Below are 22250 nucleotides of genomic sequence, written 5' to 3'. Positions count from 1 at the left end.
TTTAGATAGACATGTGTTATAATTTTTTATATGAAACCGAGAGGAGATACGTAGGAGTTGATTGTTATAGCATTTTGCATTGACTGAAGCGAGTTGCCAGCAAAGACAAGTGCAGTATCATCCACGTACATCAAAATTTGGGAACTCTGTATTGCATTCGAGAGGTCATCAATAAAGATGGAAAACAAGAGAGGTCCCAGTACTGAGCCTAGGAGTACACCACATGTTGTGGTTTGGAATGCAGATTTGAAATGCTTGCAGACGACTTTCTGCTGTCATGAGGACTTGTAGCTTTTAAAGAATTCCATTGCCCTGCTGCGTACACCATATGCTTCCAGTTTCACGAAAAGAATGCAGAGTGAAACAGTCTCGAAAGCTTTCTTTATTTCTATAAATATGCAGCAACGTTAACGTTGTGAAGAGCAGATAAAAGAAGTTGTGATAGAGTAAATACAGCCATGGACGTGGACCTTCTAGAGACAAATCCATGCTACTCAGTGGAAATATTATGATTAGTGTCAAAACAAGTTTTCAGTAGGAAGGCAATCAACGTTTCAAAAATCGTATTGATGATACTCAGTACTGATATTGGTCTGTAGTGTCTGTCGCATGATTGAATATTCTGCATAATAGGACACAAAGCAAATCAACGTTGTCCTTGATTATTTTGGCCTGTATGTCATATTGTCCGGCCACTTTATTCCTGATCATGTTTGCAACAATACTTTTAACTTCCTCGCTGGTGATGTTCGAGAGCTTGAATTCATTAACGACTGGAGGTATGCCTGATGTAACTGGTTCGAAGGTAATAGGTTACGCCCTGTTCTGACGAACGTTTTAAAACGTTGCCTCCAAGATGTTCATTTGCCGGCAGGCCTTGAGTCAGAATCAAGGAAGCTGCAAGAAGCTAATCTAAAGCTTTGGTTCTGACCGTAGGTTGAGGTGTGGTGTGGCGTGGTTGTGGTTTCGGTCATAATCGTGAAGAACTGATTAAACTAGTTGGCACTCTCTACTGACCAATCATCAGGAAAGATCCGTTTTCTTTTAACTGTTGTAGTAACTTCCCCGGCAATCTTCTGTACTTGCTTAGCACATTTGCTTGACGATTAACCAAATTAATGTAATACCATTGCTTTGATTTTCTCATCAGTGCCACGGATTTATTTCTTGATGTAGGCTCCAAATGGCAGATGCATATCATAAAGTCGGTCTTACCAGCGATTTGTACCAGAAAAACCTTAGCTTAGGTGGGTCAAGACGAAGGTGACACCTAAGAAAACCTATTATTTATATTGATTTGTTCTTCGCCATGGCGCACCTCATGAATTGCTCAGTGACGGAGGACGAATTTTCATAGCTGACGTTGTAAAAGAACTGCTGAGCAAGTGCAACATAATTCATCGAACTAGCACCGCCAACCATTCGCAGACTAACGGCCCCACAAAACGTTTAATCGGACTCTTGGCAGGATGCTCTATATCTACGTCTTATCCAAACACTCCAATTAGTCTTCAGCCCTTCCGCATGTCGCGTACGCCTACAATACCGCAACCCAATCGACTACAGACTTCTTTCTATTCTCTTTACGGCCGTCATCCTTCCGCTCCATTCGATACCATCTTCCCTTACCAACCTGGCGCATCTGAATATATTTCTGTGTCCCAAGCAGCGCGATATGCAGAAGAGTGTCACCAGATCGCCCGCTCCCTCACAACTCAACCCAGTCCCGCGAGAAATCCAGCCACGACAGCCATCATATGACTCCACGCAATTCTATGGGAGCCTCGTGTGGCTCTGAGTCACGACCAGAACTCCGGGTCTCTCCTGGAAATTTCTTGCCAAAGTTTGTTCTTTACCGAGTCCTCGAATACACCTCACCTGTTAATTACGTGGTGGAAGATCTGACGCCGTCTCCTGATCTCCGCCGGGGCGGACGCGAAACTGTTCACGTGCAGAACTTTAAGCCTCGTTATGAGCCTGACATCTTGCCCCCGCTGTAGGTCGCCAAGATCGCCTCTCTTATCCTTGGGGGCAGTTGTAATTACGAAGAACTTCTGAAAGTTTTTTTCAGCGGCAGTGGAACTTACAGTTGGCGAAGGTCTCCGAAAAAGAAGACAAAAAAACTGACCTTGCACGTACCCAAAAGCCTCGGAACAGATTTTGTCGGCAGCAGCTGACATAGAAGGAAATTTCCAAAAAAGTTGTGTTTATTCAGTCTTCAGCACAATGTAATCGCAAGTAATATGCAAAAAATAAAAATTCGGTAGACGTTTAAGTATTCCGTCTTGCATCCTTCAAGCCGTGTGTAGGCTGGAGCGTCCGCTGATGGCGAGGGCTGGTGGACTGGCTACTTTCAATCGACGTCGATAGTTATGGGTGCAGACCCGCATCCGAGGACGGTGCCTTCGTCGACGACATTGAATTTGACAACAACGTTTCCGTCCTGAAACCGGGGGAAGAGAATCAAACTTTAAACACGGTCTCGAAACAAGTTTCAGTTGATTTGTAGTGATAGTTGTAATTTAGGAAGTAGGCAAAATAGTTAAAGGAAAGCTGAGCAAGTGAGTGCTCTGCGGAAACTTGGTGTGGAGAATATCGGGAGGATTAGAAGAATCCTTTTATGGGCAAGATGCAGCACGACTTTCTTTTTATTTGCGCCAGGTTTCAGCCCGTCGCGTAGTCCCGGGAAGGGCCACGTTTGACCTTGAGCCGCAGCCGAGCTGAATGCGGCTTTACCCAAGCCGCATGAACGTGCCTTAGTGGCCTGTAGGGGTAATGTGATTGCCAGGGTCCCTGCAGGCTGATTCTGACATAACTGTCCCATGTGAAACGAGAGACCCAAGTTTGCAGCTCCTGCCAGGGGACTACGGACACGGACACGGACACGGAAGGCAAAGAAGACTAGTCGTTTGTGTGCCATGTCTTTATTCACAGCTAAACATCTCAAGCTACACAATGAGGTATACTACACGTTGAACCATAAGCGTAGCCATGGAGGTATTGCTAACGCAATTCAACCGGTTTAACCATAGCTAAATTTTTCTTCGTAATGACTAGTTGGTCGTACAAACAGTACTGTCACAGGAAGAAAATGAAGGTGACAGGAAGAGCGCCAACTATAATCTGACTTTATTTAACCCAGTGAGGTCTATATGCAGTGTACATACGTTCATAAATCAGGGGGAGGAGGAGATAGTCTGAAAATCGAGACTGCGAAAGGGTCAACAATAGGCGCGTAGGAAGTTTCTTTCTGCATCGCAGATGATTACCTAGGTGTCACTCATGCATTGATCGCGTTTTTCCTTGATGAAGTACGCTTGTAAAGAGCGAAGGGCTACATTCCCCTTGGTCCTACCTAGAATATTAATGCACTTGAGCCATATAGCTCACAACCATTGCATGAAATTCAATGAGCGGGCAACTTCGCCCCTTCTCTATTATGAAATGACCGATCATGGTCCCCTGCGCTCTCATTCACGCAGCATCCTGCCGGACCAGCATACACATGTCCGCAACTGAGTGTGATTTGAGAAGCGTAAATAATTGTCGCCTATAAAAACTGCCGAAAAATAGAAGGTTCATTGTTAAAAAAGGCCGTTTTTTTAATATTCTGGGGCACCAACGCTCTTTCGGGATGACAAAATAAATCTGAGACCGGATATGTTCGCAAATTGACAATTTCGATGTGCATTCTTTCGTTACAAAATATTATTCTCTCTAAATACAACCAAGGAATGACGGTTTTGAGCCTATTTATATTTGCGTTATGTGATAGTGGATAAGACCACTTCACTTTTGGTGGCAGCACGGACCAGCGTATATTAAATCGTAATGATCTGTAGCAACAGTTATTTTGTAATTTAGAAGAGCGAGTTGGCGGGTAATTAGTCCCGCATTAGGTGTTCGTCATGCAAGATACTAATGTTTCTTTTTTGATGAGTCCAAAAGGACAACCTGCATTAAAGCTTCACATAGTCTGATGAGACTGAGGCCTCAGGCAGCACCTATTGAAGATACACTCACCCCGAAGTAGTCACGTGCAGCTTCGTCGCTCGGCAGGCGGAATTCTAGGCGGGCAGTGTAAGTTCCTGGCTGAACGGGACATTTGTTGTCCCAATCCTTATTCATTTCTTTCTCCATTCTTGTTGTACCATTACAGGTATTCAGTTCACTGCGATAAAACATAAGTGCAGCGATTGAAAAACTAGGCGGCCCTTTCGCAAGAGGGTTTCTCACCTCCTCTATGTATAGGCGATTCCACAATGAGTTACGATTATTTGGCGTATCGTTTTTTGTTGTATGTTTACTTTTATATTGATCGACTTGCAACTGCTCCATTGCGCTGGATGTCAATGTCAATGTGTATTGCTGCTGCGTGCAGTTCTGATGGGTAGAAGTCGGTGATTGTTTACTGGGGGGGGGGGGGGGGGGGGGTATTTGTAAAGGTTTATATTGCTGCAGAACTTCTCTAGGACACCCCCCTCCCCCCACACACACAAACTTTCGTTCAAAGGGCTACAGTACTGACGCTGCAAAACAAATTTACCTAGTTGATCTGAGCTGATGAATATCATCTTTCTTACACGCATTGCTCGCTTTGAGAGGGATACTCAAAAAATGTTATTACATGGTGAATAAAATTCTGAAACCATGGCATGAACCGTTGAAAGATAATCATTTGCTGCCCTCGCCGTGAGCAGCTGGTGCTATTGAGATCTACTTGTGTCAAATTGAATAATTTTCTCAGTAAGTGCGAGCTATTAGAAAGACGTCACAGGTGTTTCTAACTGGACGGGCGCACAATTGTACAACTAACTTTTGATGTGTGTTTTATCTATTTATTTTAATTTATTTATTTGAAGGTACTGTGTTGTGTTGAGTAAAACGAGACTGTGTTGTGGTCTGTGTAGTGCTTCATTGAAATGCGGAAGAATATGCACAAAATAAATTAAGTTGGAATCCAAGAGAGCGATATGCTATTCGGTAAATAATTTTACTGGGAACGTGTCACAAAAATGGCAAATCACGTAAACAAGTATTTCATTCACAGTGAAAAGGCAAGGCTTCAGTTTCTATAGTATTTCAAATAGATAGCTGCTCAGTAATTGTATTTGTGATCTAGAGCAGCTGATTTCACAGCATGATTAACAACTCTCAGGATTTTTTTCTAGGCCACGCAGTCCTTGAGCTGTCCCTTAAATTAGGTGCATGGAAATTACATTTGAAAACCCATTCATGAATAGCGCCGTTCCTGGTTCCGAAATACAACATATACCTTAAGAACGGTGTCAAAGCTTACCATGGGAAAATACTGTCAATACAGGGTAGCTCTCTGCCGTCAGGTGTAGAAAACGAAATCTGAAGCACCGGAGATTTACCAATAACTCTATTGACAGCAATTGTTCCGACGAATTTGATTTTCTTCCCAAGTTTTGCGCCTTTGACGGTGAGGCTAGTGATGTCAAACCCGGGGCTCTCTGAACCTGAAATAAAAAAAGAAAATTCGCAAAACAGGAATATGTATAACTCTGATCATTTCATCAACCACTCGCTGCTTGGGTGCGTAGATAAAATTTCAGATGCTACTTTGATCGCCAGAAACAACAGTGTTTGTATTCTGGAAATACTAAACTTTTCGACTCGGGTAGTACAAATAGTACAAAAAATTACGCAATAATGACCTTTATCGTATATGGACAGTGCTGATGACACCAATAACTTCCCACTATTACTGTAAGCAAGTACTGCTAATTGAAGCGCTCAAAAGAAGCCACCCCATACGCAAAATTAGTTATTTATGAAGATTTGCATAAAGACCAGGAAATAAAGACCGCACCACAAGAGAAATTATTGAAGCCGAAAGAATTTTGGAGCTTGGGGATCGATGCATTAGCACTCCTTGTGTTATCGAACAAAGAGCTTGCGTTCTTGGCAATGCGTAAAAAGAGATAACTGGCTTTGGTTTCGGCATGCGCATTGCATCTGTTTTATCTGTTTTTCTGTCTCGCTTCAAGTAATGTATATATGCTTGCCAACTTCTGGGAATAAAATCAGTTGTCAGCCAGCGCTGTGTTTGTGTCCTTCTGATCTTCGTCCTCGTCCTTCGCGCTGTTATTCCAAAATGTATTACCAACTAGCCAGCACCCCAACGCCGTTTCTTTGTTTCTTTCAGAAGATTGCCTGTAGCTATGCACTCCTATGTTTTCAACCCCAAAGTAGCCCCTGGCTATGAGTCCAAGTACCGTTTTGTAATTTTTTTTGTGTACATAAAAATAATGAAACACTGATTGATTCATTGGTTGATTGACTTAGGGACTAATTCCTCAAGTATATAAGGCCCTGAAAGCAGTGCACGAGCACCTACCAGAACAGTCTGTAACAGGAGGATTCTGGTCAGAGGAGGCTGCGACGTGAAGAACTGCCAAGAATCCGAAGCAAGTGGCGACAAACATGACTCTGACTGGTCAACGGGTGCAGCACAACAACCAAGGTACTGAGCTAGTTTTTAAAGGCCTCGTGCTGCGCGTAAAGACCGCGTCACAAAGTTCAGTGACTCCTGATTTTCCTAGGACGAGCTCCGCATAAACTCAATCGGAAGCGCACGGACGTCTCATCCGGTTCTTTGTTTACCTCTTGCTTAGTAATGACTTTCAGAAGCACGTGAGCGATAATTTGACTGATAAATAATGTTCGCTGCTAAAAGAAGCACTACGATCGAGCCTGTACCGAAAGAAAAAGTATACAAAAGTATACGCGCATTGAATGAGATAAAACGGTAGAAAAGTGTTACCATCGTCATGGATTCTCAATCAAAAATTTAAAATATAGAACTTAGTGTTTCCTTTATGTTCTTAGAGTGAAGATGTCCACCACTTCAATGTCGATGCTTAAAAATACTAACATCATGTGCGCCGAGATCTGCATCCTTCAGTACGGTTTTCTCTATGGGAAAGAATGGGATAATGCGTTATTCCGATATCTAGGTACCTATAGGCGTTAGGGTGAGGGCTGCCCAAACCAGACCAGGTACCGCCGAAAACACTCTCCGCCTCCGTCATCACCGACGCGGCGGACGACTACGAATCTCGCCATACCAATACTTGAACAGTTTGAAGCCATCCCTTCGCCTATAGCTCAAAAAAGTTTGCCTGACTCTTGAAAGCGCTTTGAACCCTTTTCGTTTTCGTCTACACTATGCCACTCAAGTTCGGAGTACCCTAATTTACTGAATGATTCTCAAACCCAATTCTTTTCGGTGAAGGTATTTTGACCACCCACGCATGAAAGAGCAGCTACAGCTGATCAAAACGGACCTCCAGGGTCGCCACGGAAAATGAGACCCTGCAAAGGGGACTTCAGTCAAGGGTAAAATATTTACAGTTCAAGGAATAAAAGGCTTTTTTTTTTCCTTCATTTCATTCCCGAGTACCAGCGTCAGAATTTCACTGTCTATCACTTAATCTCTTGGAAGTGATCATCATCATCATCATCCTCAGCCTGACTGTACGCACTGCAGGGCGAAGGCCTCTCCCATATTTCTCCAATTAACCCGATCCTGTGCTAGCTGTATCCACTTGACCCCTGCGAACTTCTTGAAACACTGCGCAAAATGGTGATTTGGGTGGAACCGCCACCAAAACAATGAGAAAATAACCACAAGACGGCCTTCACGAAATGTAGAAAATAAGTCGTATACGAAATACCGCCATCATGTGGGTCTTCATATGCAGGCCGAAATTGGCATTGTTTGAATGATAGGCTGTAAGAACGTAACAAAGATGTCAAAGATAGCACGAGGAGGAATTGGCCTAATCATATGGTAGCCTGCAAGCGAACTGCAAACTTTAGGGAGAGCAAGGTTCTCAAGAGCTACAAAGATCAGACAGTGCGCGAACTATTTCAGATAAATTAAATTCACCGCAGAGGAGCGGACTGTGTCAGCCCTGCTTCAAAGAAAAGAGGCATCATGCTGCAGAGTAGATTGAGAAAAATTGCGCTGACGTTTTAACTTTTTCGCTTTATATTTTTATCTTTTTAAGGTGTCTACACGTGACCCGTAGTATATACTGCCGCTGCAAAGATAAACTTACATTCAGGTGCTAATCTGTGCTCGTTTCTGTCTATTTCGGGGTCCCGTGTTTTCAGCTGGTTTATATTTTATGTCAAGAGTTCTAAATGGTTCGGCTAATTCATCTCGTGTATATGTTTTGGGAATACACTTTAAGGATACCTCTGGTTTGATAGACTCTGTCGAGCTGTGATGTCTACTTTAGCATTTGCAACTCCAACTCCTACTCCAACATTGATGATGCTGCTCTAGGTGAAGAGGCTGAGTCGAAAGCCGCGCATCATGTGATATGGTATGCGGATATCGCTTACGTATTCATAGAGCCTCACATTACACAACTTTTCTTACTGCTTCCCAGCACACGCAGTCAGAGTTGGTACGTTGTTGTATATTTTTGATTGCAGTGCGTGGTCTTGGAACGACCAGCATTCATTTGGTTTTTCAGAAAGCTGCTAGTTTTTATTTAGTATTTAGGGACGGATTTTCTTCTCACCGAGGCACCAGTCTGCAACTTTAGCGGCGATGACTGCAATTCTTGGACGATGCTTGCTTTCTCGCGCTCTAAGTTTGGCTCTTCGAACTGTGTTGGGAGCATCTCGGCTGTCAGCGTTGTTAATACATACTCCGAATGACAATCTCGAATCACCTTTGCTTCGTCTTCATTGGAGTTGTGGATGGCTGTAATGTGGTTCCCATTCCCCTCAGAACATTCGTTATAAAGATACTTAACCCTGTCGCCACTGCCACGCCGACGGTCTTTTATTTTGGGAACAAATCTCTTCCAAACGTATTGATAAAAGAACCCATATACATCCCCACTTGCTGGCGAGAAGTTTCAGGCAGTGATAAGAAGGACGTAGGGGCTTCCCAGAACGTTATGTCCTTCGAGGGTTCTGCCTTGTTAAAAGGCTGCTTGGAGTATAAAGACTCAAAAGTCAAAGGAAATCATGTCAGATAAACTTCTATTGTCGAACGAGCACACGCCCTGAATATGCCATAGAAACAGTGTCGTTACTACTGATACTGCGCGCGCGAACGGCGCCATTAACTTATAAGACTCTGGAATTTATCGCAAACTCTTCTTCATTACCACATTCACGTACCTAGCAACAGGCTGCCCAAGTAAACAGCATGTGAGATACCTTTCGAGCATTGACCGCTGTTACTGAACTAAACACATAAATGGAGCGAAAAGCGGATGAGGTGGGCGGTAACGGCAGCGCACTAAAATCATTACAACTTTATTCTACCGGTACTGCAACCTGCACGGGTATGCTTCACAAAAAATAAAATTTGGAATCTGTTGCAGATTTACGCATCCCTCGCGGAAGAGACATGTACAGTTAAATTCTGGTCGTTAGGCTTTGTGTATACGTCAGCCAAAATGAAAAGAGCCGGAGGTTTCCGTAGCGCACTGCGAAATTTCGATATTTTATATTTTCCGGTGCAAGTGAATGTATCCACCGCCTCCTATGTTTGTGAGAACTAACATCTAAACATTAAAATGCTTAAATTACTTTTTTTGCCTTTGTGTGAGTTTCTCTGTGTTGAGTGACGCCTGCTTAAAAAGGCAAATAATCAAATATTGTTCTGCGGACGAGCTGCGTACACAAAAACAATTTCTCATTAAAACGGAAGTCTTAAAAGTCCGCCCATGAGTCATTGATGCTGTTTTGTTGTTGTTTGTTCTGTTTCAGACGAGCTAAGAAGGCTTAGAAGGCAAATTAGCATTTCTGGCGGCAATTACGGTACTGTTTATTACAGGGTGCAGCAAAGTATACATTGATTAAATAGATGCGCCTTTTTTAACTGCTACAAATTTCTTACGCGATGTCATTTCGTCGTTGATATAATCTGTCGTTTCTCCTCTGAGAAGTGGATATGTTCGGGTGTCAACGGGGCAATCTCACCGCGGCTGCTTTGGGCCGCGCAGAGCCCAAACAGCTTCTTAAGTGCTCAGTGAAACGCCCAGACCCTCTAGGTCCGAAGCAAAAAAACAAAAAAAAACATAGGAAGTCTTAGCTTCAAGGAGCAGCATGCTTGGGCGGCACAAACGAAAAGTACAGTTTCAGGGAAAAAAATATTACTAATAACCAAATCAGTCGCCTGTGGGCGTATACTTCAGAATCCAAGATGGTGAAAAAGAAAACTAGCTAGTATGATACTCGTTACGCAGAGTACCAGTGTATCTGGGCAGTCATAAGGGAGTGACTATACACAATAACATCGACCAGATAGCAGCCATACGGCTATATAGCTCGTAGGACTCCAGTCCTAGGGTCCGCGGTCCTTGAATGGCTCGTATCGAGGAAGAGACGACTGGACTGCCAGCAAGAGCAGCTTCCGAATCTTTAATCCACCTTCCACAGTTGCACACACTCGTGCAGCAAAGAAAATACCACACTATACGCTTTCATTGGCATCACGTGATCGACACAAAAAGCAGGTCCAGTCAATCAGATTCGGCTGCAAAAGACGCTCGCACGTGACCGGTGCAACTCACGGTTTTTCCCCGCTAGGATGACACGTACACATACCACGTACGCGACATGCTCCCGCGGCTGCCACCGGGGCGTCCAAAAGCCCCCGCCCATCTCAGACGGTCACTTATGCTATCGCCTTTATCTCGGATGAATGGATGGAATATAGGAGCGTCCCCTTTGAAACGGGGTGGTAGCAGTAGCTATCATGCTCATTTTTCTCCCTATATCTTAATTATTGATTTAGAATGGTTAACTAAACCATCATTCTATTTAATAAATTTTTGTTTCTACATTACTAACATTGTCACTTCTCTGCTTTTAAGCCACCAATCTTCCAGTCGTTTTTTGCTAGTTTTCACCGCCGGTTTATTCACCCGGCCACTGGTATCTCTAAACCCCAGAGCTTCAGGAACAGTGATTGCGCCTGCATCAACTTCCGGATGGATACCATTGCATTCGAGTATAATATGGTCAATTGTTTCACTGGAGTTACCACGTACAGCACATGCGTCATCTCCATTGTTAAATTTCTTTTTGTAGCTGCGTGTTCTTAGGCACCCTGATCTAGCTTCAAAAAGTAGGGCACTGCCTCTTCAGTTATCAAAGAAATCTTCCTTCCTGATCTGCATTTTTCACTTTCGGTATAATTTCACACCCTGTTTTTTTTTCATCGAATTTATCTAATTTTTACCTTGTGTGTTTTTCACCTGTTGCTTAATGCTCTTTATTTCTCCGTCCTTGTGACTAGCATACTTACTGGTTAGTTTCCTAGTTCTTTTCCTCCATTGTGAGTCAACACTTTTTATGTACAGGTATTCAAATACTTTAGCTGCCCATCTGTTACTGTCCAATTTCCTCAGGCGTTCCTCATATAATATTTTACTCTGAGCTTCCCGTACTTCGAAAGATGCCCAGCCCATATCTCCCTGTACTGCCTAATTTGTAGTTTTGCCGTGGGCACCTAGTGCTAATCGTCCAACGGATCTCTGATTTATTTCTAATGTCGACTGTATTTGTGATTTTAGGCACAAAACCGCATTTCCGAAAGTAAGTCCGGGCACCATAATTCCTTTCCAAATACCCCAAATACCTCATAGCACCGCCGCAGCGACATCTAGCGAGGTCTTTTGCAAGGTCCTCCATGCTCCAGATAAAGCGTTCTTTCTAACACTGTCGAACGAGTGTCTTTTCGCTCGCCCTGGTCGGTTGCGCAGTTGCAGTGGTCGTACCGACAGTTTCGGCCTGCAATCTACATTTCCTTTGTAGCCGTGTGGCTACGCTTAGTGTATGTCATTGAGTAATTACTCCCCTATTATAAGTCAATTCTATTTCTGGGTATTCCCCTGATCATTCGACTTGATTTCGCAACATACTGAGGGTAGCCCTTCCAAAGAGACTAATACACTTGTTTTTCAGAATCGGAATCAGTCAGTCAGTCTAAATCAAATATATTTTATTGTAACTTGTGCTCTACGCCACCTTCTCCTCGGGCAGCGTATTTCGATGGAGCCACTTCAAGAAGGCGCGCGCCATCACCCTCCACACTCACGAAACGCTCCTCTTTAACAGTAACCACATTTTTAACGCGACGGCGTTAAGGGTACCGTGCCGCAGAAAAGTCGGTGTCGTCGTCAGCGGCCGCTGTCTCGCATCGTCCGACGTTGGCTGTGAGCGAAAAATCCCAGAAGCATTAATAGAAAGGAGTAGGAAAAATCGCCGACCTGAGGAATCGAACGTGGGCCTCCGGGGTGCAAGACGAGTACGCTAACCACTCCACCATGCCAGCTTTTTTTTTTCTTTATTGCCTGACCTTTGCAAGACAACTCGCACTTCACCACGCCAGCTAGATGGTTTGAAATGGACAAAGGCGCGTCTATTGATTGCGGTGTTGTCTCAGAAATATCCCTTAGAGAAGTGTATTGTGGCGTATAATAATAATTATGAGCATGTAAATTACAGAATTACAGAGCACGCAGTTAAGCGAGTGGCAAATCACTTTTCCACTGTACTTCCTCTTCGTTTGGCGTGCACGTAGCGCCATCATGCTTGTGGCACACGGAATAAGATAGACAAGGCATGGCCTCCGAGATCTTTATCGCGCCGGCTCAGATTGGCAACGTTGTTGCCGATGAACTACGACTGCAACTTGAGGCCCGCGAGCTTCAATAAGGTGACTGGCAGCGCTTCTACGTCCCGGGCGGATTAATAAATAAAATGAGTATAGCAAGTTGCTCGATAACGCTATTGCGTTCCATTCTTAAAAGCGAAGCTTAAGCGTCCTCTAAAGGTTTATTGTGATTATAGCCTGGTAACCAGCCTCTTGCGCCCGATATCTCGGTTAACCACACAGCCCTAACGCGCACACAAAATGCGCTTCAGAGCTGCGCTGTAATGTTGTAACCTATCACATTTTGTAAAAATTCCCTTCACTTGTAGGGTGCGAGCGACGTCACTACGTTTGAAACAATAGCCTGGTGTGCGGTGACTGCGTTCTACAAAATGGTAAGTGACGAAACCGAACCACTACCGTGCTTCTTGGCCAACAGATAATTTGTCAGGGTTGCAAAGGGACTTCCGCTTATACGTTCCTTGCGTTTTCCTTTCCTCCTCGCCTTCTCTGTCCTTTTTGTCCTCTGGTGAGAAAAATAGAATATCTGCATCAAACTATCTTAGCTAGGGTGGCGCGACCGTAGATAAACTATGCATTTCCCACAGCGGCCGTTTCGAGATGTGAGGCATACAACGGCCCAGATATATCTCGATAAACGCCCACATTTTCGAAGTGAAGAAGACGTAACGACTTGATACGCATATACGAAGCTGACCCTGCGGGGCATCGAATCCAGGCGTCCAGAATTTGAATTCGTCAATTTCTTAGAAAATACTCTCCGGCGACCTTAGCATCGACTGCTCGACGGTCAATATTTTGAGGTTTTTATCCCTAATAGCTACAAGCATGATTGCCTTAGCGCTGTAGTCACTGCGTGAGCATTAGGGCAATTGTAATACCAAGAAATGTACGGCTTCTGATTTTGAGTTTGTTTTAGAGCTTCCTTGGAAACCCTGCGTACTCTGAGATCAGAAGGTACTGCATCTATCACCTATGAGTGTCCAGCCGCCGCCTACTTACCAACCTTCATTCTTCAGTGGCCACTGTGCGCCCACATCTCAAACATGCAGATGGTTCCTTCCATGAACATTATACACACCTTCTCAATGCTCCCATATGAGAAACCCATGGTGAAAAGCAAGTTCAAGGATGCGAACTATCTAGCAGCCGGACCTGTGTGCAACGGTCGTGAACGGTTGGCGGATACTGGGATTAACTTGTACAGTGTCGCATTAATCACAATGACCATCAATTTTGTAGCGAAAGCTTCACTACGTCCCGCAGTATAAACTGTCGGGTATGCATGGCTTTTACATTAAGGGAGATTAAGAGGGCAAAATTTAGCCTGGTGGTTGCCATGTAACTTTGGGCCATAGTCACGTATAGGCCACCAAGTGGCCCGTGACCACTGTTAATTGGCCAAGGTCACATCACCTGGTGGTGCCATGTGAACTTGGGGCGAGTCACGTAGGCCACCAAGTGGCCTGTGACTCCTGTCAAGGTCAAGGCGACGTGATGTGCCGTCTGGTATGCGGGGTTCGTGCCTTCATTTTGAGGGAGATTTAGAGATCAAACTTCTGTGTTAAGCCTGGTGGTCGCCATGTGACTGGGGCAGTTATGTAGGGCCACGAAGTGACCAGTGACCACTGTCAAGGTCAAGGTCACATGACCTGGTGGTCGCCATGTGACTTTCGGGCATAGTCATGTATTCCACGAAGTGCCCGGTTACCATTGTCAAGGTCAAGGCCAAGGTCACGAGAGGTGCCATCGGGTATACATCGTTTTCACCGTGAGGGAGATTTAGAGGCCAAACTTGCGTCCAGCCTGGTGGTCACGATGGGACTGGGGCATCGTCACGTAGGCCACCAAGTGGGTCGTGACCGCTGTCAAGGTCAAGGTCACTTGACCTGGTGGTCGCCATGTGACTTTGGGGCATAGTCCCGTAGGCCGCCAAGTGGTCCGTGACCACTGTCAAGGTGAAGGTCAATTGAGGTGACGTCTATGTGACGTGGAAGTAGAGGGCGCTAGGGGGGCAATACGTGTACAAATAGGAGCCCCCGGGCTCCTGCCTAGGTTACAACACTGCGAGGCGGAGGAGGACGAACACTCTGCTACAGTAGCGTGTCAGAACACAAGAATACACATCGAAATTATGCCCAGAAAGGTGGCGTGCCGAAGAGACCAATGAAGAAAGGGCATTACGTTTGGAAAAACGCACGCACAATGTGTTTTAATCAAAGCTTGGCAATGGTTGTAGCCATATACATGCAGCTTTCGCTTCCCTCCAGGGTTAACCAAAGTCGAGCCGCCAGATAATTGTTTTATTCCTGGAGAGTTACAATTGCAATAGGTGCAGTAAGTAATTGTATCTCCTGAACATTTTACTTTTTACACGAGTACCGTTTGTATCGACAGATTTACACTGTAAACTTTTACACAACACAACTAAGAAAAACAATAGGTGTACCCCTCCCTGACTGTATTGCAGAATATGACTCCCAAAGGGCAGAAGCTCATATGATACGGAAGGAGCAGATCCCCGTTGCACTCTGGGTTCGTCCATAAGCTTCCGATGCACTAGAGGCGTTTACGGTGAAGAAGACGGTGTTTCCTTAGTTTACTTGTATATCCACGGGGAATGTCAGACACTCAAGAACGTCATCGCCATCTACAACCCGGAGCTTGACGTCGACCTTTTGGCCCTAAAAGCAGAAAAAAAAATTATTCTTAGTGACTGAAAACGAGTTTCACACTTTTGTTGTCCCTTCCCCTCCCTTGTCTGCCACACGAAAGCACTCAAAGCGCCCACCACGTTCAGCGAGATATGGCTCACACGAACGTAAAAGCAGCGGCTTTGTGAAGTCTTCTCTATATAGTCCTCACGTCTTTCAGGCCTACTTGAATATCACATCTTCATATTTCTAGATTGATGGCCGGACAATTCCACATAATGGAAGCTTCTTCTATTCATTCAAGTATCTCACCTTACTTAATGTATTACAAGCTTTGCTTGCATTGCTCTACAGTGGCTTTCTATATCAGTGTGTTATAAAAAAACGCTCATCTAAAGTGAGCTTGATAATCTACAGCAACCTTCTCCGTTAGCAAAAGATTCGCTGGTGTCGGAAACTCTATTGCCAAACTTATCATTGATGTGCTTTGTATCTATTTGGGTCTCTGTCAGGGGTCGCAGCTCACTGTGACATACGCATTTATTCAATAATGTATTTATGTATTTAATAATTTACGCACAATCCCACAGCGCCGTTAATTATTACAGTAGGGGGATATATAGCTAAGCAAACTACAATCGTACATGTAGGAAATACCACATTCCGCTTGACAGTGCTAGATAGTAGCGCACACTTTTCACCTCAAAATCACTGCACACAGGAAAGCTATGCTTTAAAATAAATGACAAGATACTCCAAGGGAAATAAAAACTTAACCCAAGCATTTTTGCACTTTTTGATATGGTGTAGTCAACGTGTTTGTTTCAGGATCTCACCTGAACATTCCTGCAACTGCGGAATATAATTGGAAGAGGCAGCCAGATGGAAAACATCTAAGAAACCGAGAGAAATGCTTGTGGACGAGCTGGAGTTGGCGATTTCTTCAACTCGTGCAACATTGCGACTTTCGTAGTAAGTTGTTTTAAACGCGAAATGCTGCCTGATGTTTGCTACGTCAGTTTTATGGCAAATGACATTTCTGGCTTGCAAAGGTTCGTGTATAGCTTTTACGCGGTTTATCGGCAACAAAAATCCGCTAAAACTTGTTCGCACACACGGATGTCAGTTCAAAGACACATGATATTAAGGGCACGGACAAAAATTCTAAAATCGGTTTTTATTACACTCATTGTCAGCGGACGAACTTCCATAACAGTAACATACGAATAGCAGTTGTTAACGACTGTAAGAACGTTTTCACTGAAGTTTAACTGCACAAGCACACCTCCATACATGGGCAATGCTTCGAAGCACGAGCTTTCACCCGGTGTTCTATATTGTTTGTTTGCTACTATTAGAGCCGAGCTCGCATGTTTGATAATACTTTGTGATTACAGCGGTCAGATGGAAGTGAATGCTTGCTTATAATATGTTGAGGCAGAACACCACATAATGCTACAAAGTGGCGGGGCTCTTCCTTTACAGGTAAAAGTATATAAAAAGTGAGATGCTGTGGACCACAGATGGTTATTCCTGAACAGGCAAGAGAGTTCAAGCGCGAGAGTTAGGCGGTAGTTAGAGCATAATTACCGGGAACCATTTTAGGCACAGGTTGTAGATTACTCTGTCTAACTACACGACTTTCCGTCCAAGGTAACCAGCCCCCTGGGATTTAACGCAAATAGGGGCATCATACATGGGCCACATATTTACCTAATTCTCTAGGGTCAGTGGCTGATGAAAAACTTTTCGCTAAGCTAGATCTTAAAGGGCAAATGCAGCGATGTTTCGACCTTATTGAGTTAATGGTTGATTTATATTGCTGAAGGCTTGGTCAGCACAGATACGCAATTTCATTTTTTACAAAACGCAAGCAATATTTTTAAATAAGCAAATAACTTGAATCAAAACTGAAACTCCCGCGCGGGGCCCAGAGCGCACTGCTATGCTTGACGCTACATGAATTCGACACAGGCATGCAGCCGAGCTGCACGCCCGCGCTGCCGTCATGTCGAAGTGTGCTAATCTCAATCGCTGCACAGCACCATGTGGAACATACCATTTGATGTCAGTGAAGATCGGGCAGTGAAAGCCAGGACGCGTTACTTAGTTACAATTGAAAAAAAAAAAAAAGAGACATGGACAGTACCCGACACGCACGCCCAAGGCGATGAGAACGAGCGAGCGATCTTTATGCGACTAAATTAATAATATGTGAAGCGTTTACTATATTCCTTAAGCCATTTAGGTACTCACCCACCCTGATGAAAGTGGATGGCATATATGAGGGCGGTCGAATAATAAAGTGGTTTAATGCTAGTCTAAATTCCCATTCTTGCCTCAACACCCACCCAAAAGGCCAGCTAGCCGTGAGAGAGAACATTGTTCCACCGCAGCAGTATCCTTACCACACGAAAAATTTAATGACTTTCTCGCCGAATGACATCTGCAACTAACCTGTTGATCATGACTATCCACTGCGAAGTTGAGCGGTTGTGTCAGCGTTTGTTTACGAAAAGTTACGAAAGGTGTGCGTCCATGCCGGCGTGCAAAATGCGGACGATCGCTGACCTTGTTTTCATCCCCTACACTTTGGACACTAAAGCAAGTTTCGAGAGCAAACATGTGAGTGTCCAGTGGGCCGTCTGACGCACTTTTATGGAAAACCTTCGAGTGTCGCCCGATGGTGAAGCATACCACATCCCAGCCTGTTTTCTCGGCTTAATGTTAAGCAATACGTCAAAAAATGTCGGACCTCAGCCACATGAGAAAAGTAGTGAAACACTTCACAACGCTCGCTGCATCGGATGCTGCAAATTTAAGCAACGGTGCTGCCTTAGAGAGCGGCGGACGGCGGTGCTCTGACCGTGCGCTGCGCCCTAATAATCGCATAAGCTGTTCCAGGTTGAAACCGCAGTAGATTGCGCTTTTTGATTGAGAAGCGCTATAGTAAATAGTGTATTCGTGGAATTGCCTCGCTCTGAAGCCAACTGTCTCGCAGTAAAAGAAACGTCCGATTTAGACGACACCTTAGCAGAGTAGCTACAGTACTAGATCGGATGACCTGCGCCACATCGGTAACTATAATACGGCTGCGAGCCGATATTTGCTTGTATTGCATGCAGTTATTACTTCTATCAGAAGCGCGTATTCTTCAAGATTTCAAGAGATTTTAGCATGCTTTTCTGATGGTGGCGCAAAGAATACGCCGTGTAGGCACTGATAGACTGCGGCCGACGGTAGTTGGTTTAGCTTGTGCCTCGAGCGGGAAGATTGTCGGCACAGCATCCAATTTCTGCCGTCGCCTGATACTCGTGGGGAAATCCTCCATCACAAGCATCGTGTGTGGGCAGCTGGACCGTGTGATATGTTCTGAGCACAGATGCATTCTTAGATTCAGGGGCCAGTTGGGGCGCCGGTTCGCAAGATTGAATTTGTTGTGAAGCTCCTTGTCCTTGGGAAATTGGGGGTGAATATCTGTGTTGTTTTTCGTTTAATAATTCGCATGCCCCACAACACAACACGAACTACCACCCATTGTTGCCAAGAATGCATAAACTGTGAGCTACAATTCGGGTATGCAAGCAAGCTGTCGGCTGTGTCTTAGGTATGCCGGGCTGTTTACGGGTCAGGAGATAAGCGACCAACAAAAGACTCTAAAGGCAACCCCATACCGAACAAGCTGCTCCCAGTAGGGCTGCTGTGCATTATAAAGTTTGAGCGCAAAAAAAAAGAAAGGCAACCACACACATACAGACTAACGACACAGACCAAGCGCTTGTGGTGTGTCGTTAGTCTGTCTGTGAGTGGTTGTCTTTCTTTTTTTTTTACGCTCTAACTTTACAATTCTCAATATGTACCAATTTGCCCAGGAAAAAGTTATATTTAGGGCTGCTGTATAGTTGCCGTCGTCTGTTTCACGCTCCCGTACCACTGTGACGAAACCAAACACAGTGTTTTTCGCAAAAATTTTTGTTTGGCAGCGCGAGCCGCTAGTCCCGGAGGGCTAAGTTTAAAACTACTTTGCGACCATACTAAAGCTCCCTTAACTGATCTGTTTGGCATATATAATCGTGATGTTGAGAAGAACTTCTGACACCATTTTTTTTATGTCTGTGAGCATAGAAAAATCGTCTGAGTAGCCCTTTAACAATCTTTTCCAACGGGCTCTGGTGCATATCTAACATGTCATTCGCTGAGACGATGCTATCAAAATTTCACTTTGACATCTATGCTCACTCGTGCTTGGCAAACACGGCATATAAAGGCGAGAAGTATAGGAATGTGTATTATAGGCTTCAGTGTCACCTCATTTTCTCTGTAGAGGGCAATAAGAATTAGGCGGCCTCTTTCCTATCGTATTGCACAAGAAAGGTAGCGACGGAATTGCAGTTCCCATTCTGGGACATTAACACGTTGCTCCGTCGCCTCGAATCTCCAAAAGCTTCGGCAACCGCCCTTCTAGCTATTAAAAAAGCCTTGCTATACACATGAGGTTCCAAATAGTAGTTTATTTATTCCAGTTTTGAGCATACGGTATACGAAGGTTTAACAAACAGCCAGCTTTAAAGGAGAAGTTGGATCAACTGAACATTGGTGCCATCCACAGATACAGCCTTGAGCCTTCCACTCCAGTAACTAGGGAGTGCTTTTTACTTTTATCAATCAGTCTTAATGGTGACTGGGAACGATACGCAGTCTTCTATTCGTCCGTTATCCACAATCTTCAAGGTGACGTTCAGTTTTCCACTCTGGAAGAAGAAAAGAGGCATTTTAGTTACGGACAAATGGCTCTGTGCAGGCGAAGTGTTTGCAGCCTTCGATATCGTCAATATTTCTAAACGGAGAGAAGGAAGCGAGTGTGAGCGCTTAAAGGCCTTTCGAGTAACTATACTAACTCGATTCACCAGCATAGCGCCCGGCGCATTACATAAAATTATCCAAAGGCATTTTTGAAGGGCTTCCAGCAGATCATCCGCAGTGAAAAGACAAAAGAAGCACTGCAGCAATAATTTCGCGGTTATCTAAATTGAACATGTTTCTCCATGTGCACAAGGTACACTGCACACGATAGAAGATTTTAGCAGGCGTCGCTTTGGGAAAACAGGAAGGACAATAAAGGAAGGTGTACCACTCTATTGTCTATAGCGTGGAGAGAGTTTGCGCTATTTTTAACGTAAGTTTTTGAGCAGTTCTAATGCCTTTTAGGACACGACTACGTGATTATTACTTTCGTGTTTCCGCGAAGGTCCCAAACATGAATTCACATTTGTCTTCAGCGAACGGCCCAAATGATGACACATTCCTGCCTGGCTCACAGGCAAACAATTTTATTAAGACATAGGAGCCGGGCACGCGTTCTTTCAGCCTACTATGGGCTTACCCCCTATCCTGGCAAACGTAGGCTTTCGTACCCTATACTTACCCCTATATACTCCTTGGCTGCATCAGTGTTGGGAACGCGCACGGAGATGTGCGCCGTGTAAGTACCCTGAGGAATGGGGCACTGGTTATTCCACTCCCTTGTGAGAGTCTTCTCCAGGCGCGAGGTGCCACCGCAGAGCTTCAGCTCGCTATGATTAAGAGCAAAATAAAATAAAAGGAATTCCGATGTTAATGACGTAGAGAGTGTGCAAGCTGGCGCTTCCCATTGTTATATTGACATCGCAGACATAGCTATTCCTTATAAGTATATCTGATACATGTGTTCAAAATTAAGTGATATTTGAAGCGAGCTGATTTATCTTTGGGATTTACTCAAAAGCCTGCACTCTCAGATATGCGTGATATAAAACCGTTTTTTATACATTGACAACTGTATTTTAGGCTGTCAACTATTTCTCTTTTTTCATGCTAAAGTTCACTAAAATGGTAATTGATCTCTCGGAATCCCATCATACTATGCCTAATTGTTTCGCTTGAGCCTATTAGTTGAAACTTACCAGGGTAAAATGCTCGGCATACAGGTTAAGCCGCCGCCATTGGCGCTTGCATAGCGTATCTGAAGGACCGGGTTGTTGCCCACAGAACCTTGGATGACAACCTTGGTGTCCACTTTAGCTTTTTTTCCCAGTTCAGCGTTCTGTATGTTTACACTCTGAACTTTGATGACAGGGCTTTTTTGTCCTAAAAGAGAAGATAGTTTGAAAGAGTCCAAAGGCAAAGCACATCTAGTAAGCATAATGAGACAACATACCGGGACATTGTTTCAGTGGAGGTGTCTGGACAGAGCAGGCTCCCAGTTGGAGCACGGCCAGAATGGCAAAGCAGGTGAACATCTTTCTTCCAGAGGCAGATAACAGATGCCACAGGTCAACATTGCGAGTCCTTTTAAACGCAGTAGTACCGGAAGCTACAGGAGCTCCAAGAACATCCATAATTCTTCGTTTGTCGGAGGAAATAGCTATTTACAAAACTTTAAGGAGGAAATTCATGCCCAAAGAATGAAATATTTGTCCAGCGAACTCGGCTTTGAGGAAACCAGGGACCTTCTGGAGTTTTAATATCGGTTTAGTTGCATTGTCACTGCACACTGCTAAGCTGAAGTTCAATGTTCAATCAGGAAACCACAAAGTACTGAATGCTCATCAGAGTTCACAGGCGAGTCATTGATTCCATCCGCTACCACGTGCCATCTACTGAGACCTTTCTTCTTTCGTTCTGGCTGATGATTTGTGCTGATAGCTTTCAAAGTTATTATATCTAACCAAATTTTTGTTTGTCACTTTGTTTTCTACATTCGGTAAGGCCACGTGCTTTAAAATTTATAGCGATGTTTACAAGGTACAAAGCAGTCTACCATAGAAAGAACAGGAAAAGGATTGCAGATATCGGTGGATGACTTCTTGTTTCTGCGTTAAGCTCTAAGGTTACGGTCGTAAAATAGATACCAGCAGTATCGACTACCGCTAAAAAAA

General features: G+C 44.3%; 1 long non-coding RNA gene across 1 annotated transcript in view; it reads left to right on the top strand.

Moving 5' to 3' along the window:
• The window catches only part of LOC146172835 (uncharacterized), a 91153-nt gene extending 75805 nt beyond the window's left edge, over positions 1-15348 (top strand). The window contains exons 2-3 of the long non-coding RNA XR_014702107.1: positions 12988-13053; positions 15150-15348. This is a non-coding gene — a long non-coding RNA (uncharacterized LOC146172835). The remainder of the gene's footprint in view (positions 1-12987; positions 13054-15149) is intronic.
• The last annotated feature ends 6902 nt before the right edge of the window (positions 15349-22250 follow it).

Source organism: Amblyomma maculatum, chromosome 11, assembly GCF_055883805.1.
Source record: "Amblyomma maculatum isolate TAMU_Amacu chromosome 11, ASM5588380v1, whole genome shotgun sequence".
Classification (NCBI taxonomy): Eukaryota; Metazoa; Arthropoda; class Arachnida; order Ixodida; family Ixodidae; genus Amblyomma; species Amblyomma maculatum.
Note: the sequence above shows the minus strand (reverse complement) of the source record. Positions and strands in the feature narration are given on the sequence as shown.